The sequence below is a fragment of the Colletes latitarsis genome, chromosome 10 (assembly GCF_051014445.1).
Source record: "Colletes latitarsis isolate SP2378_abdomen chromosome 10, iyColLati1, whole genome shotgun sequence".
Classification (NCBI taxonomy): Eukaryota; Metazoa; Arthropoda; class Insecta; order Hymenoptera; family Colletidae; genus Colletes; species Colletes latitarsis.
This window is the reverse complement of record NC_135143.1, coordinates 30,473,880-30,487,041: the sequence shown is the minus strand read 5'-3', so window position 1 is coordinate 30,487,041 and position 13,162 is coordinate 30,473,880. Positions and strand designations below refer to the sequence as shown.

Genomic DNA, 13,162 nt, shown 5'->3' with positions numbered 1-13,162 from the left:
ACAACTTTTTACACCATACAGCGACTGTTACTGACTACTCCTGATTACAGCTTGCCTCTGCTGGACTCTGCCGACCATCGCTTATATTTCTGACAACCTATAACGATTACTACTGTCTTCTGCAAACCTCCGTTGGTCTTTGCTGATCTCTGTCAGCGTGTGCTTGTCTCTGCTGAACTTTCCTGGCCTCTGCCGAACGCTACTGACCACTGCAGGTATTTCTGATAATGTATAACGATTAATACTTACTCCTGCATGCTCCTACAAGTCTCTGCTTGCCTTTGCAGCTTTCTGCTTGCCTCTGCATGCCTTTGCTGCCCTCTGCTCAACACTGCTGACCACCCCTGATGCTTCTGACATCGTAGAACAATTACTACATGCTACTGTTCGCCCCTGCTGATCTCTGCTTCCCACTGCTGGCCTCTGCTTATCTCTGCTGACCGCTGCTGACCACCTCTGATGCTTCTGACAACATATAACGCTTACTACTTGCTACTATTCGCCCCTGGTGATCTCTGCTGGCCTCTGCTGACCACCGCTTATATTTCTGGCAACGTACAACGATTACTACGACTCCTGCCTTCCTCTGCTGACCTCTGCTGACCACCCCTGACCACCCCTGATGCTTCTGGCAACGTATAACGATTACAACTTGCTACTGCTTGCCCCTGCTAGTCTCTGCATGCCTCTGCATCCCTTTGCTGGACCTCTGCTGGCCCCTGCTGACCACGCTGACCTTTGTTAACAACTTCTAACATGATGTACATGTATTAAAACTTTGTATAATGTAAATCTATGACAATAAATGATATAATTTCAAAGAATTCTATGTGTTCTCATCACTTTTACCTTTCTTTTCCTCTCCCCATTATTCCCTTAGTTATAAGAAACCGTTTCTCTACTTAAAACTGGAATTCCAAAGTGCCAGGGGCGTTTTCTGAAATGCCGGTGACCTTGACCCACTTTCGAAACTGGGTCAAGGCCAAATCCTGATTCCCAAAGTGCCCGAAATTTTTCTAAGATTCGATGGCCTTGACCTACTTTCGAAATTGGGTCAAGGCCATCCGGATTTCCAAGTTGGCCCAAAGATTTCTGAAATTTCGAATGGCCTTGACCTACTTTCGAAATTGGGTCAAGGCCATCCGGATTTTCAAGTCGGCCGGAAGATTTCTAAAATTTCGAATGGCCTTGACCTACTTTCGAAATTGGGTCAAGGCCATCCGGATTTTCAAGTCGGCCGGAAGATTTCTAAAATTTCGAATGGCCTTGACCTACTTTCGAAATTGGGTCAAGGCCATCCGGATTTCCAAGTCGGCCGGAAATTTTCTAAAATTTCGAATGGCCTTGACCTACTTTCGAAATTGGGTCAAGGCCATCCGGATTTCCAAGACGGCCGGAAATTTTCTAAGATTCGAATGGCCTTGACCCACTTTCGAAACTGGGTCAAGGCCATCCGGATTTCCAAGTCGGCCGGAAGATTTCTAAAATTTCGAATGGCCTTGACCCACTTTCGAAATTGGGTCAAGGCCATTTGGATTTTCGAAGCGGCCGGAATTTTTCTAAGATTCGAATGGCCTTGACCCACTTTCGAAACTGGGCCAAGGTCAAGGTCAAATTCGGATTTCCAAAGTTTCCGGAACATTTCTAAAGTGCTGGTGAACTTGCGAAGAAGGTGGTACGCATCTTATAGGTAAGAGAATGATTTGGAGAGGAAAAGGACGGTAAAAAATGATGAGAACACATTGAATACTTTGAAATTATATCATTTATTGTCATAGATTTACATTATACAAAACTTTAATACATATAAACATATTATATTATATTACATCATGTCACAAGTTGTCAGCAACGGTCAGCAGTGGTCAGCGATGGTCAGCTGACGTCGGGAGATGTTGGCAGAGGACAGCTTAGGTCGGGAGATGCTGACAGAGGTCAGCAGAGGGTGGCAGTAGCCAGTAGTAATCGTTGTACGTTGCCAGAAATATAAGCGGTGGTCAGCAGTGGTCAGCAGCGATCAGTAGAGGGATGCAGAGGCAAGCAGAGTCCAGCAGGGGCAAGCAGTAACAAGTAGTAATCGTTATACGTTGTCGGAAGCATCAGGGGTGGTCAGTTGTGATCAGCAGAGGCTAGCAGTGGCAAGCAGAGTCCAGCAGGGGCAGGCAGTAGCAAGTTGTAATCGTTATACGTTGTCAGAAGTAACAGGAGTGGTCAGTAGTGGTCAGCAGCAGCCAGCAAAGGCTGGGAGAGGCATGCAGTGGGAAGCAGAGATCAGCAGGGGCGAAGAGTAGCATGTAGTAATTGTTATACGATGTCAGAAGCATCAGGGGTGGTCAGCAGTGTTGAGCAGAGGGCAGCAAAGGCATGCAGAGGCAAGCAGAAACCTGCAAAGGCAAGCAGAGACTTGTAGGGGCATGCAGTAGTAAGTATTAATCGTTATACATTATCAGAAATACCTGCAGTGGTCAGTAGCGTTCGGCAGAGGCCACTGACAGAGATCAGCAAAGACCAATAGAGGTTAGCAGAAGTCAGTAGTAATCGTTATACGTTGTCGAAAGCATCAGGGGTGGTCAGCTGTGGTCAGCAGAGGCTAGTAGTGGCAAGCAAAGTCCAGCAGGGGCAGGCAGTAGCAAGTTGTAATCGTTATACGTTGTCAGAAGTAACAGGAGTGGTCAGCAGAGGCCAGCAGAGGCTGGGAGAGGCTAACAGTAGCCAGTCGTAATCGTTATACGTTGTCAGAAGTAACAGGAATGGTTAGTAGTGGTCAGCATAGTCCACTCGTCGGTTTCCAGAGTGTCGCACTGTGGAATCTCCCGCTGTACAGGGTGTTCCATAAAATCCAGTGCACGAGAACAATGAGAAAACTTTATAGAAACGTTTATGACCACTCTATTTTGAGATTAGGTTAATTATATTTGGCAATTCTAGACAAACTTTTGATGGAATTCGTGGTAAACGAAATACCGACCAAGTCAGTACTGTCTTTGATACAATGTTCGATGGTTCAAGTACTCGGTATTATTATAAATTATATAATATCGAGGATTGTTATTTTAATAGTCTTTTCTTTGAGCTTTTCAAGGTTCACTATTATTCGTACCAATTGTTCATAAACGCAACAATTTGCGTTGCTCGTTATGGCGTTCCTTTGCATACGTTTCTGGCACTTTCAGTTTCCGAATGTCGAGACGGGTTGCGCAATCCCTCGCTTTGTATCAACCGAGCCAAGCCGGAGTCTTCGCCGAGAAGAGGACTCTGACCGTTCGCATTCTTCAGTGTCCAACCGGCTGGCACGATCAGAGTTACATCTTTCGAGCGTCCCCAACAGCCAGCGAACAATGATATACTGCCGCGATCGTCCCAATAACCCCCTCAAATGGATTTTTCAAACTGTCGTCGACGCACCGTTTCTCCAACCGCGTTGAAAACTTTCTTCAGGAAGCTATTATTTCTCGTATCGATAGGAAATTGCGTCACGGATAGATTGAAACGATAGATTGCCCGGTAAATTGTTGCTAAGATTTTCATCGGTTCGGTATACAGGGTGTTCGGTATGTGTATGAGTGAAAATTTAATGGGAGATTCCAGAGGCCAAAATAAGACGTAAATCAAGAATAGTAATTTGTTGATTGGGGCTTCGTTAAGAAGTTATTAACGTTTAAAGTTGCGTCTGTAGAACGGCAATCTACGAAGCGACAGTGGTTCTCACTCAGAACATTCTAAAGCTGTCGATATGTCAGTGAGTAGAGTTTCTCATGCTGAGTGAGAACCACTCTTAATAACTTTTTAGTGGAGGATATGTAGAAGTCGCAAAAAAATTTTTCAAATCGTTCTAAAAAAATTATTTTCGGTTGCAAGGGTCGATTACAATCATTTTTGGTCATTACACATACCCTCGAAATCCTACGAATTTTCGAGAAAAAAATTCCTTACTGAAAATCTAATGTGAGACCAGATGCTTCCTTCAAATTTCATTCGAATTTTTAAAAAGTCATAACTCCTGAACGGATTGGACGATTTTAATTTTTAAAAAGGCAATCAACGCGTATTTTAGTGGAGAATATGTAGAAGTCGGAAAAATATTCGAAAAGTTGATCCTTGAACCCGCAAAATGAGAAAAACCCCATGGAAATGGTTCAATTTTCAAACGACCATAACTCCTACGATAGTGAATGTATTTCAATGAAATTTTTTTGTGAAGTAGAACTCATGGATATCTACAAAAAAGTATAAGACAAAATTTCCGTACAGCGTTATACAAATTTATTAAAAATGAAAAACGAATCTTTAAGCAAAATCGACAAGGGGTAGGTGCCTAAATTTCTCGGCGGAAAAAAAAGATTTCGAATCGTTCTAAAAAAATTATTTTCGGTTACAAAGGTCGATTATAATCATTTTTGGTCATTACACATACCCTCGAAATCCTACGAATTTTCGAGAAAAAAATTCCTTACTGAAAATCTAATGCGAGACCAGATGCTTCCTTGAAATTTCATTCGAATTTTTAAAAAGTCATAACTCCTGAACGGATTGGACGATTTTAATTTTTAAAAAGGCAATCAACGCGTATTTTAGTGGAGAATATGTAGAAGTCGCAAAAATATTCGAAAAGTTGATCCTTGAACCCGCAAAATGAGAAAAACCCCATGGAAATGGTTCAATTTTCAAACGACCATAACTCCTATAATAGTGAATATATTTCAATGAAATTTTTTTGTGAAGTAGAACTCATGGATATCTACAAAAAAGTATAAGACAAAATTTCCGTACAGCGTTAAACAAATTTATTAAAAATGAAAAACGGATCTTTAAGCAAAATCGACAAGGGGTAGGTGCCTAAATTTCTCGGCGGGGAAAAAAAATTTCGAATCGTTCTAAAAAAATTATTTTCGGTTGCAAGGGTCGATTACAATCATTTTTGGTCATTACACATACCCTCGAAATCCTACGAATTTTCGAGAAAAAAATTCCTTACTGAAAATCTAATGTGAGACCAGATGCTTCCTTCAAATTTCATTCGAATTTTTAAAAAGTCATAACTCCTGAACGGATTGGACGATTTTAATTTTTAAAAAGGCAATCAACGCGTATTTTAGTGGAGAATATGTAGAAGTCGCAAAAATATTCGAAAAGTTGATCCTTGAACCCGCAAAATGAGAAAAACCCCATGGAAATGGCTCAATTTTCAAACGACCATAACTCCTACAATAGTGAATATATTTCAATGAAATTTTTTTGTGAAGTAGAACTCATGGATATCTACAAAAAAGTATAAGACAAAATTTCCGTACAGCGTTAAACAAATTTATTAAAAATGAAAAACGAATCTTTAAGCAAAATCGACAAAGGGGTAGGTGCCTAAATTTCTCGCGGGAAAAAAAAGATTTCAAATCGTTCTAAAAAAATTATTTTCGGTTGCAAGGGTCGATTACAATCATTTTTGGTCATTACACATACCCTCGAAATCCTATGCATTTTCGAGAAAAAAATTTAGTACGAGCAGAACTTTAAACGTTAATAACTTTTTAACGAAGCCTCAATAAACAAATTACTATTCTTGATTTTCGTCTTATTTTGGCCTGTAGAATCTCCGACAATTTGAATGAAATTTTATTTCTGGAATTGAGTTTTTGGTTTCGAGGCCACCGTGGATCGTTTCTTCTCGCCGAGGAGTCTGTGTATTTCGAGAGGCGAAATCACTGAAGAAAGGATATGGAAAAAAGGAGAAAAAGCTCGTCAGCAACGGGTATCGAGCCGCCCTTTCGCCGACGTCGATCTTATTGTCCCGGTCGCGGTGGCGGTTTCTACCCCGCGGCTTCGGATAATACGATTTCCGCATATTGTCTCACGTGAGCGGCCATTCTTGCAAAAGCGGCTTTATAAGAGCGGTCTCGTGGGATCACGATTATATTGTTACCGCGGTGTACGTACACATAAAGTCCGCTATCCATTATACCCGAACGAATAAAATAGAGATGTATTGTCCTTATATACGGGGCAAGTTGTACGCCTGCGAGCTACACAGCCATTTATTATTAGTTAAATAAATATGTAGCCCCGTCGATACACGCGCTGGCCCGAGCGTGTGTCCACTTGCTCGGGCCTCTCCTGACCAGGAAACGCGATATCGAGCGTTCCCCTGGCTCCCCCTAACGATGGCCACGGGTCCAACGTAGCCCCGTTTCCGTGGTCGATGTGTATTTCGCCGGGGAACCTGCAAAAAAAAAAAAACAAGGAAATCATGAAATAACAATTATTCTCTAGACTAAAACGATTGTTAGCTACGAATAACCGCAATCGACTCTACTTTCCCCACTGAGTCGTTTTACGTCACGCATAGCGTTTGTATTACCTTTTTTAGTTAGATTAAGAGGCGTTTAGAAGTTACTAAAGTCAATTACATAAAATGTTGGGTATTGCAAGCTTCCAATAACATTCATTTTTGAACGAGGAAAATTAGAGGTGATTTTAGAAAATGTATTTTATTTAAAAATATCTTTTTAGCGTCGGTGAACGTTACGCAACGCTTGCAGTGATCGACGAGTTATTTGAGAATATTGCCAAGCAGAGTAATTGTAAGATTTATTAAGTCGCGTTGCCAAGCTCGCTTCGTTAGAATAAAACGCGATTCTCTGTTCTGGTAAAGCGACTTTCTTGCTCCTGCTTATCGTCTGCGGTGTATGAATACAGTTTTACCACCTACTGCGTGGTATTGTACCGGTTACGTGGGATTATTCCACTAACTTTCTTATCGTCACTTTTACAAAAGCTGTTTTATATTTCACTGGTCCACTTCAAGCGAAACAAGACAATCGTTCTCCGCTGTCATAGAGTTCCTTTACAGGCCTATGTTAAGGAGTCACGTTTGATTCATTATGGCCGAGCACCGTACGCCTCCGAAGTTCTGAATGTCTCTTTTTTTTTTTCAAACATCGTACCACGTGCTACAAAGTTGTGTATCAGTTTTCCTTCCCTCAAGAAAGTTTCTACGACTCTGCAGCAGCATTGTTAGATTCCGTTGCATTTTTATTTATAAAATACAACATATGTTTAAGAGTATCGTTTGAATGAACAAGTACGTTGATAGAATTCCAGTATTGCTCTAGAAATGAATGAATACGTCGCTAGAGTGTGGATTCGTTATACAAATGAACTGGTACTCAAGTAAACTTGGAACATCGACGTATGAATGAATGAGTACACTGATAGAGTTCCAGTATTGCTCTAGAAATGAACGAATACGTTTCTAGAGCTTGGATTCGTTATCGAAATGAACTGGTACTCAAGTAAACTTGGAACATCGCCGTATGAATGAATGAGCACACTGATAGAGTTCCAGAATTGCTCTAGAAATGAATGAATACGTTGCTAGAGCTTGGATTCGTTATCGAAATGAACTGGAACCCACGTAAACTTGGAACGTCGCCGTATGAATGAATAAGTACACAGATAGAGTTCCAGAATTGCTCTAGAAATGAATGAATACGTTGCTAGAGCTTGGATTCGTTATAGAAATGAACTGGTACTCAAGTAAACTTGGAACATCGACGTATGAATGAATGAGTACACTGATAGAGTTCCAGAATTGCTCTAGAAATGAATGAATACGTTGCTAGAGCTTGGATTCGTTATAGAAATGAACTGGAACCCACATAAACTTGGAACATCGACGTATGAATGAATGAGTACACTGATAGAGTTCCAGTATTGCTCTAGAAATGAATGAATACGTTGCTAGAGCTTGGATTCGCTATAGAAATGAACTGGAACCCACGTAAACTTGGAACGTTTGAACAAGTACGCTGATAGAGTTCTAATATTGCTCTAGAAATGAACCAATATGCTATAAAAGTGTGGATTCGCTCAAGAAATGAACAAGTTCACTGGTAGAGTTACAATATTGCCCAAACCTAGCTACGTTTATAGTAATTTTTATAAACGCGTGCACGATAAATTATTTATTAGTTTTTACTACTATTAGAAAAACCAGTTGAGCGTGTCTCGTATAAATTTTGCTTTTTCGCCGACCATTGTTCGATTTCCCAACGTAATTCGTATAGGAGGGTACGCCGTGTAGGAAACCGCGACAATAGAGCCAGCGTATCGTGGCACACGGTGAAACAGGTACCTCGTGTGTTGGATTTAATTACTTTCACCGGTGCGACGCAGCCCCGGTAGGAAGTTAATTAATTTTTGTTCGCTTTGCCGTTGTTTACCACCGATCGGGCCCAACGATCGCTGGCTCGGCTCGCTCGTTACCGACGCCTGAACCCATCGAGGGGATCTAATTCGTTTAGATCATGGGCAACTGCGCGCCCCGACTGTTCTTCCGATTGTTACGGACCCGGTCGTGGACCGGTCGCCGACTGCTCTGCACGTGCCTCTCTCGTTTCTCGCGGTCTAATGGAAAGGCAATTAACGCGGTCTTTTATCGATCTAGCCGTTGTCTAAGGCGCTCGGTAAATACTGTGGAACCGGTGGAAAAAATCCACGATCGTTACGGTACACCGAGAGCATTCCGCCGGGGAACGCTTTCGACTGTTATTGAGGCTGATAAAGCTATCGCCAGAGAGAGGAGAAACGGTCTACGTAATTTGGGGTGGTTCGTGTTGAGAAACTCTGGGTGATCCTGTTAGGTAACCTGGATACAAGTTGTAAAATTAGTATGTATCCAATGGGGAGTCGCGGTGAGCGAGATTAGAGGGAATTAAGGGTACTTCCCGTTTACTAAATTTAGATTCTAGCTATATAATGTTCTATTGGAGGTTCAATATTGCTCTAGAAATGAATGAATACGTTGATAGAGCTTGGGTTCGCTATAGAAATGAACTGATACTCGAGTAAACTTGGAACGTCGACGTATAAATGAATTAATACACTGATAGAGTTTCAACATTGCTCTAGAAATGAATGAGTATGTTGCTAGAGCTTGGGTTCGCTATAGAAATGAACTGATACTCGAGTAAACTTGGAACGTCGACGTATAAATGAATTAGTACACTGATAGAGTTTCAACATTGCTCTAGAAATGAATGAGTATGTTGCTAGAGCTTGGAAATGAACTAGGATCCAGATAAACTTGGAACGTCGTCGTATGAATGAATGAGGAGACTGATAGAGTTCTAATATTGCTCTAGAAGCGAATCGATATGCTATAAAAGTGTGGATTAGCTCTAGAAATGAACAAGTTCACTTTTAGAGTTGCACTATAGTTCTAGAAATGAATTATAGCCATTATAGAATGTTATTATATATGTCATTATAGAAGAAATCTTAAAATAATATAGCGATAGTCCAAGGATGAGGCAATCGTGACAATTGCTATCGTTAGTTTGTAGGCAATTATGCTCCCGACCGAAAAGCCAGAGCGATTAAAAATGAGATTGTAATCACGGGACGAGCCTGGGAGGCGATAACGATAAAATTTGAGTAGCAGCTTCGCTTAACGAGATTGTTAATGTCCTTTCTACGATGAGGTTGCGTTAGGGCGTTGCAAAAAGCCGGGGATTCACGATTGGTTTTAGAGAAAGGAATGCGTGCGCGCGCCATGAAACGTACACAGACGGTGAGTGACCTAGAAACACATTATCGCGATATGTTCTGCTCGCCGACCCACTGACGTGACACGCCCAACAATCCGGAGCGATGTATAGTCGGTAGAAGAGATATAGCGAACATCTTGCGGAGTCGTTCGAAATTTTAGACCCTTGATTCGGCTATTAAAACCGCCGTCAGACAGTCGTTAATAGATACTCGTTAACAGAAAGGAAACGTAACCGTATAATGAGATACGTTATTATACCGATTATACCGTTATTCGAACCGCTCGCTACGAAGACACTGTGTAAATTCTTTTTTTAAAAAAAATCTGTTGACTTTCTCGAGATGCTTCAGCGTCGTGGATCTACAACGCTGAAACTCCTCGAGAATCTCGATGTGTCTAGAAATTATTGAGCGGTCTTACAGCTTCCTAATATCTTGTAAAATTTTAAATAGAAATGTTACAAAGTCTTGAATATTTGAAGTTTCAAAAACATCGAACGTCCAGAAAGTGTTAAAAGTCTAGAAACAAGTGTAAAATTATGACTATCGCAAATAGCTTTAGACTTTTTCGAATGTCAACGCGTTCACTGTCCAGTCCCTCAGCGGCGTATCCAATAGCGTGGTGATGTGGACCCATATACGGGTCACAGACAGTGAACGTGTTAAGCCTTCTAATTAATTTTTCCCAATTTCCAGATCTTTTTTGGAACTCGTGAGCGACTGGCGACTCGGGAGCAACCTAGAAGTCGCTGGAAAATTAATTGTCCGTCAAGGCCACGCATTACGACTCTTCCCACCATCGTGCTCTCTCCGAGCACAAGGATTGAACCAGGATCTGGTGTGACACGCGGACGTACAAATGGCCTTGAGCAGCAAATCGAGGTCGACTGGACTCATCCCGTAACGCTATCCACGGCGGGATATAATTAATAACTGTCGTTCGTCGCCCAAACCTCGTTATTAGCGTATCTATTTCGGCGTGTTGCATCCACGACGGTACGAAAGTTTATTTCGAGTGGATCGATCTTGAATAGGGACCTCGATATAGCAAACGATATTAAGATATAATCGTTGCCAGGACTCCGATTTTATCCGGTTGTTTGTTTGATCGGGCGATTTTCGGCCCCCGAGAACGTCATCGGGCTACGATAATACGCGGAATGGCTATTTTCGCGCGGAAATCGACTGGAAATAGAACGTATTTTCTAGGTGGACGTGAAATAATAATATTAACCTCGCCGCCAGTAACATTTGCTGTGTCAATAGCAATAGTCGCACGTGACGCGATCGTGCGAACCCGTGAGAGATGAGGTAAAAGACCCAATACTTGGACACGTCCCAGGATTTCGATACTACTGCAAATAATACTGACTATTATCCTTCGTCCATAAATAAACTGTTTTATTACGATTTCCAATCGAATATATTTCGTTTTAAAGGCGATAGTCCAATAATCATTTACCCTCATTTTATTGTAAAAGAGAGGTTATAGTCTCTAAATTTATGATAGCTCTAGGTGCATAAAAAATTAAACTGATGGGAGACTTCTGAATTTGAAACATAGATTTTAGATTGAAACCCAGATTCATGGTTTTAAAGTTCAACTTTGTACTGTGAAAAATGGAGGTTTCAACCTTTAACACTAAAACTGGCAATTATAGTGTATTTATTTGTACCAGAGGAATTAAAATGATAGATGCTTGAAGAAATATCTAAGTGTTTATTCATTCTGTTAGGTTAGGTTAGGTTAGGTGGTATTAAGACCATCCCACATAGATTGTTGTACTTCTTTTTACTTCTTAAATTAAAACAGACCAAGTTTATAGAAAATTATGGCAAATTTTCATGAATTCAGTCAACTAAATTTTTACAAGTTTATTTATTTGTACCAGAGAAATTAAAATGATAGGTGCTTGAAGAAATATGTAATGCAATGGAAATATCTAAGTGTTTATTCATTCTATTAGGTTAGGTGGTATTAAGACCATCCCACATAGATTGTTGTACTTCTTTTTATTTCTTAAATTAGAATAGACTAAGTATATAGAAAATTATGGCAAATTTTCATGAATTCAGTCAACTAAATTTTGACAAGTTTATTTATTTGTACCAGAGAAATTAAAATGATAGGTGCTTGAAGAAATATGTAATGCAATGGAAATATCTAAGTGTTTATTCATTCTATTAGGTTAGGTGGTATTAAGACCATCCCACACAGATTGTTGTACTTCTTTTTACTTCTTAAATTAGAACAGACCAAGTTTATAGAAAATTATGCCAAATATTCATGAATTCAGTCAAATAAATTTTGACAAGTTCATTCATTTGTACCAGAGAAATTAAAATGATAGGTGCTTGATGAAATATGTAATGCAATGGAAATATCTAAGTATTTATTCATTCTATTAAGTTAGGTGGTATTAAGACCATCCCACATAGATTGTTGTACTTCTTTTTATTTCTTAAATTAGAATAGACTAAGTATATAGAAAATTATGGCAAATTTTCATGAATTCAGTCAAATAAATTTTGACAAGTTTATTTATTTGTACCAGAGAAATTAAAATGATAGGTACTTGAAGAAATATGTAATACAATGGAAATATCTGAATGTTTATTCATTCTGTTAGGTTAGGTGGTATTAAGACCATCCCACATAGATTGTTGTACTTCTTTTTACTTCTTAAATTAGAATAGACCAAGTTTAGAGAAAATTATGGTAAATTTTCATGAATTCAGTCAAGTAAATTCTTTACAAGTTTTATTAGAAATTATGAATAGGTCATTCTGACTGCTTTGATAGTTTTAGTGTTATGACTGCTTCAGAAAGATTGCTGTACTTTTTTTTACTTCTTAAATTAGAATAGACCAAGTTTAGAGAAAATTATGGTAAATTTTCATGAATTTAGTCAAGTAAATTTTTACAAGTTTATTTATTTGCACCAGAGAAATTAAAATGATAGGTGCTTGAAGAAATATGTAATGCAATGGAAATATCTAAGTGTTTATTCATTCTATTAGGTTAGGTTAAGTTAGGTGAGGTGGTATTAAGTCCATCACACATAGATTGTTGTACTTCTTTTTACAAAATTAGAACAGACCAAGTTTATAGAAAATTATGGTAAATTTTCATGAATTCAATCAAGTAAATTTTATACAAGTTTCATTAGAAATTATGAATAGGTCATTCTGACTGCTTTGATAGTTCTAGTGTTATGACGACTTCAGAAAGATTGTTGTACTTTTTTTTTTAAATTAGAACAGACCAAGTGTTCTAATTTTTACATACAGGTGTGCATTGTTCGACTCTGGTTAGCTATTCTGGAACCAATTAGCACTTAAGTTCTGGGTATAACTGGTACAATGAGCAAGATCCATGGATCTTTCGTCGAAGAAGAAATTCCCCGGTGTGTTCCATCAAAACGTGGCCAGCGACCGCGATGAATTATGGCGAAACCGCGGTACGGAATTCAGGCGATTAGCAGATAACGGTCGCGATAATTATCGCTGCATTAATCTGTCGACGGTCCGCGTCGTTTCTTCTTGGAAACTAATCTTTCTCCGAGAGGAATCATCGTGGAATGACTCAATTCCGCGGCTCGATTTCGAGCGATTGCCC

General features: G+C 39.7%; 1 long non-coding RNA gene across 1 annotated transcript in view; it reads right to left on the bottom strand.

The window, feature by feature from the left end:
* Window positions 1–4,733: 4,733 nt before the first annotated feature.
* The window catches only part of LOC143346427 (uncharacterized), a 122,882-nt gene continuing 114,453 nt past the window's right edge, over window positions 4,734–13,162 (bottom strand). Inside the window, exon 4 of the long non-coding RNA XR_013080420.1 lies at window positions 4,734–6,214. This is a non-coding gene — a long non-coding RNA (uncharacterized LOC143346427). The remainder of the gene's footprint in view (window positions 6,215–13,162) is intronic.